This window comes from Boleophthalmus pectinirostris, unplaced genomic scaffold (assembly GCF_026225935.1).
Source record: "Boleophthalmus pectinirostris isolate CB_2022bp ecotype Guang Dong unplaced genomic scaffold, ASM2622593v1 HiC_scaffold_5, whole genome shotgun sequence".
In the NCBI taxonomy this organism is placed as follows: domain Eukaryota; kingdom Metazoa; phylum Chordata; class Actinopteri; order Gobiiformes; family Gobiidae; genus Boleophthalmus; species Boleophthalmus pectinirostris.
In genome coordinates this window covers 39,938,559-39,944,558 of record NW_026571404.1, presented here as the reverse complement: position 1 = coordinate 39,944,558, position 6,000 = coordinate 39,938,559, and positions in this window count along the sequence as shown.

Here is a 6,000-nt window from a genome sequence, read left to right as displayed (position 1 = left end):
GAACATTTAAAGGCTGTGCTTGATTTTTACTGTCAAATATTAGTTTATGAGCTTTGGTTTATAACTTTCAGAGGTCAGAGTTTAAACGTCATGGTAAAGCTTAAAACAACTAACATGTTAACAGTGCACTTGCTTCATTATCAGACAATAAAATTATTTTTAATTTGATGCAGACAGCACCCACTATCTCTAAGTTCTTATTATCTCTTCAGTTTATCTGTTGGGCACAGCTGCAGAGGAGATATAAAATATAAATGCATTCAGAAAAGATTTACCGTGCTACATTATAAATGTTATATTCACCAAAAACAACATATTAACATGTTTAAAAGTTTCAGCTTCATTTTTGAGGCTCTGAGTCTTGTCTCCCTTTGCTCTCTACGTTAAGTCACTCCCCCTTCAGAGCGTTTTCACAACACAATGAGTGTGCATCCCTTTAATGAAATGAATGCAGAGCACATCAGGTTTGTCAGGTTGCTGTTTACAGTTTTGTATCCTGTGTTTGTATATTTATGGAGAATTGTGGTGTGGAGCATGGGTGACGTAGGCTTGTGGGTGGAGCACTGGACAGAATCTTACAGCTAATCACAAGAAGGGTTCAAACAGAGCCTGGGAGAGACTACAGATCTACATCTAAAACCTCTTCAGGCATGTCCTTGGATGAGAAAACATTATAACATGGTAGAAAGCTCCAAAAATCAACTTTGCATATACTAACCTCCTGACTTTTTGCTCAAATACTTCAAATACTCATGCTTACTTTTTTATTATTATTTACATTAATTAAAAACAATAAGACTATGAACTTTGAGTTAGGCAGCCATTTAGCTCAGATCTTTTAATGACTGCTGTTTGTTGGGGTTTACAGTGTACCTTCCAGTGTACCTTCACTCTTTCCCCTTTGGACGCCGACTAGGAACAACCCACACATATATGACTAGAGCTGCCCATAGAGCATAACTGCATAAAAGAAAACAGACTTCCACGAGTGATTATAAATGATTTTCACACTCATGCTTAAACTTAAACAAAGACATATTTGGTACCTCTGAAAACCTTAGACTCTGAAATCTTAATTTCTGGATGTTTAAATGTGATTCAACTCATTTACAGGTTCATAACAGCTCACTGAAAATGAGAGTTTACCTGGTCGAAAACAAAAACTACATTCAGCATCTGATATGCGCATGTTCCGAGTCCTATATTCATTAAAACATAAACATCCAGATTTCAGGGCAATTTTGGTTCATAATCAAGTATAAAGTCCTGGATAGTTTGTTTGGATATCGTAGGACTCCACACAGACGCATCAGCGGCGTTCTCACCTTCCTAAGTTTCATTCTCTGAAAGTTCGTCACTATCGCTGTTTTCCACTTTATAATAAACTTCATCATCACATTGAAATCTCTAAAAGTCACTGTCTCTAAACTTATTCATAAAACACGCCCTCTCCTTATTATTTCTAAAACTGCGCCGCAGCACAACAATCTTTCTATGGCACGTGTTTTATGTTGTGTTTTTTCCGAAAGCTACAATCATCACTACTCCGATTAACTTTGGAAACAATCTGTGAAAACATATCCTGGAATCCTATTGTTCAGTCTAGTGTGGGTTGTAATGGCCCCCACCTATCACAGCCTCTGTTTACGAAAAACCGAGCCATTTCTAATGGTCGTCAAATCACGTCTTTAGTGAAACAGCGAAGGTGTCAAAAGACGTTAAGGAAACAAGGGGAGTCGTCAAATGTCGTCTTCATGGGGGAATGTCGTCTGCACTCTTACTGTGAGCGTAGTCACCCCTCCACAGATGTAATCTGTAACCTGGCCTGGTGGAGTTACCTGCTTGTCTCCTTGGTTTAATGACAAGATTAATGCCATACTGTGGAATATTTTAGGGCAGGCATGTCCAAACTATGGTCCGGGGGCCAAATGCGGCCCTCAGACAAATTTTTCTTGGCCCTCAAACTTCCAGGTGAATTGGCCCAAATTACCTTGCATCAATTTAAGAAATATTTTTTTTACTGCAAGTTTTTTGAAAATCTGCCTTGATAAAGCTAATATTGAATATTTAGTGTGTGATTTTGAGGATCTTAGCATGAATAAAGACTGATGGCTCATTCTAACGTGTTAAACATGCACGTATTTCAATTATTCACTGTACTGAGCATCAGTCTACGGCCCTCGATCGGCCCTCTGCTTCGTCTGTGTTTACATATGTGGCCCTTTATGAAAAAAGTTTGGACACCACTGCTTTAGGGGAATATGAGATGAGTGTCTCAGATCATTTTCTTTCTTGATTAGTACAGTTTAAAGATCCTGTATTACACAAACTTGAATGTTGTGAGTTTGTATCCATGTTACAATGCTCGTACCTCCACCAAACACCTGGACTTGTTTCATTCATGTTTGAGTAAGTCTTTATTTTTACTCTGTCTACATCTCCAAAGCTCCAAATGCTCTGTTCCACCTCATGATGCAGCAATATTATTTTACCTTTTGTACAGTTGAGAGTATCAATAGAAAGTCTGTAATATCTGCTGGTGCACTTCCTGTATCACCACATGACATCATAAGGTGGAGTGTTTTCTGTTTGAGAGGAAACTGTGCAGGTTTGTGTGTTAAACCTGCGTGAATGAAACAAAACACAACTCCGGGTGTTTGTGTGTGATGAGGAACAGATTGAACAAAGTGCAATAGGAACCCTTTAACATTACTGTCAACTATTTCTCCACAAAACAGTAAAAAATCATTTGAATTGCATTTGAATTACATGTGGAAATCCCAACACAATTATTAACTCCACTTTAGTCTGCCTGGCGCTGTCCAAGGCCATCTCACCACACGACCTCCCAGGCTCGCTCAATGAATCATGGCTCATATCAAAAGATAATTGGTTGTTTCATAACTAGCCTCTTGATGTGTCCGTTTATGTTGAATCGATATGAAAGCGTGATCATGGCTGGACAGCGGGAGACACGCTCGTGAGAACACCATCATGCCTGCTCTCTGACTGGAGAATGTATTAACACATGTTTAGTGGTCACTCGGGAGGCGCGGGACAGCCCGGTGCGGCCTCTCTCTGTCACTATGATGAACTGCTTATGCATACTGATATCTGCGCCCGTCCCCACAGGCCCCGGCACAGGCTCTGGTTAATTGGGTGGTGAGTTGTTTAGCAGTGCCCTGGCTTTCTATGGTCTTTAAGTATGAATTGTAATGTGAGGGTGGTGCTAAAGAGACTGTGGACAGGTGCAGATGCTCTACAGTAGTTCAGGAATTCTAACAGAGGAGCAGAGAACACCCAATCTCATCTAAGATGCCTTAAATCCAAAGCAAACTCTGTGAAGTCTCTGCGTAACTTTACATGTGCTCGTAGTTTGTTCCATTCTGTTCTGGTTTTGTGAGAGAATGTTGACTGGTCTGGAGCTGCTTGTCTTTAGGTTCTACACTGGACGCTGCAGGTGGACCTCTGCTCTGTTCAGGTGTTATTTTGCCAAATCTTCTGAGTGGAGCAGGAGCCATTTTGTTCATAATCTTGAACAGCAGTCACACATTTACAAAATGAATCATGTTTCCAAAGCTTAGCAGTATTTTGCAGTGACAATATTGTGGCAGTATCTATGGAGGATCTAAGGACTGCTAACCTCAATGAGCTTCATTTGGTTGCAACCAAACACAATGGGTACATCACACTCCCTTTGTCCACTTGTATTACACACTCTGTGGTTTGTAGACAGATTCCAACAGTTTTATTGTTGTTTTATTTGCTTGTAACCAACATGAAGTGACAACATTCACACAGTTATGAGTCCAAATTTATTTTGGTGAAATAGTTTCATTGTAGCTGACAAAAGTTGTGTTTCATGCAGCTGTCTGCTCAAATGCCCAACACATTTCCCCACCCACTTCTCCTATTGGTCAGCCTCAGTCAGCCTCTCTGGGTGAGTGACAGCTGGACAGCTGAACCAATCAGAGTCTTTATCACTTCAAGGCAGTTTAAGATAAAAGGTTTATATGAATTCTGTAACGACGTCTCAGATCAAAGTTGAATACACAGAGTGAATACACAAGCACTGACAACCCATGAGCAGCAGCTCACTGAAACACATGTATTTTTAACCAAGCATCATTGTAACTCAAGGTCTGCTCTGTCTGTAAAGCAGAATAATCAGAACATCACAACTGTAACCGTGTTGTTCCTCTTTCCTTTCTATCTCTAAAATGACATTGATAACATTGACTCATGTCAATGAACATTCATCAGAGTGTGTGTGAGCTGCAGCTCATACAGCCTCTGTGTGTGTGGCCTGGACTATTCAGAGCCCGGAGCACAGTCCAGAGATAGTCCTGAGGTGTGACTGTGTGAACATGACGCCCTGGTGCATTCAGGAGGGAGGGGTCACAACTCCCTGAGCCCTGACCTCACACTGCTTTAATCAGACTGCATGCACCCAGCTCTCCACTGCGCCCCTTCATCCCAACACTGTGAATACAAAGGTCTGTCTTTGTCATACAAGGCCATGTGTGACGAAGGAGACAGCAAAGACATGTGAGAAAAGATTTATTTTGGTACTGTAAATGTAACTTGGCACGGCTGATACCACAGGTTTGTGTTTTGATCGAGTACTAAGAGAAAGTATTGCAATATTGATCAGACCAACACCACTAACAGCTGCCTCACACACACACCTAACGCTGTCTGCCTCATTCTCTGTAAGCCTGGATGAGGTCGTCCTTCCCTGAGCGATTGTGATTACTGTGCAAACTCCTCCAACAGCAAAAACAATAACACACGCAGCATGGAGTGGCTAGCACTCAAGCTTCACAGCATCAAGGTTCTGGGTTCGATTCCCAGGTTGACTGAGCCTCTGTGCAGAGTTTGCTTAATCTCCTGGTGTGTGGCTTTCCCACTCTGGTCATCCTCATCAACCTAAAACAAGCACAACAAATCCTCCAGTTAATGTAGGCTACAATCTGGAGATGGTCCATGACAGGTTTCCTCAGAGGCACTGGTTGAAGTCTGGGTCTAATGCAACGATCAATAAAGTATACCTCATTCTGAGAAATACTGTTCTCAAATTACAAATATAAATGAAGGCTCTGATGCTCACAGTTTGTGTCAAACATTATTTATAATGTAACATGATTTTGTCTTTGTGTGGAATACATGATGGACTCTTCTCCAGTCTCTGTCTTTCCAGTTCTATTCCCTTACATCCAGGCTTAGGCAGTACTGTTGTACAAACACTGTTCTACTTGAGTCATTCATTGGTCCACTACTTTGTACTTCTAATTATATTATTGAACTAACATTATATATATATATATATATATATATATATATATATATATATATATATATATATATATATATATATATATATATATATATATATATATATATATATATATATATATATATATATATACATATATATATATAATCTCCTCACCTCTGACTATGTTGTAGAATGCAGATACATTGTTACTGTGCCCTGCAGTGGTCCTTCTGCTGCCCCCCTCCTCACAACTTGTCCGGGTCGTCTGAGTGATGGATGCCCCCTCCAGACTCAGTCTTTATGCCATTACAAACCCACTGCTGCTCTGCTCCAGAGTCCAGGCTGTGGCCCACTGACCGCAGAGCTCACAAAGCACACACTGTCCTCCCAGTCACTCACACTGACCAGGGAGCCCACAGCCCGCCCTCTGCAGCCTCTGTCCCACTCTCTCCCAGCATGCACCACTCCGGCATAAGTGGCCTTCATCTGGAACAAAGACGGGCCTTTTTATTCGGAGCTTACAGAGTGTTAGGATGAAAGGGCGCAGTGGAGAGCCGGGTTTGTGCTGTATGATTATCCGCCCTGTGAGGTCAGGGCTCAGGGCGTGCTGACCCCTCCCTCCTGAATGACACATTCACACCTCAGGACTATTCAACAGCGCAAAGCTTTGGACAAAGTATTTTTACTTTTGTATTTCAGACTGGAAATAGCTCTAGCAGAGC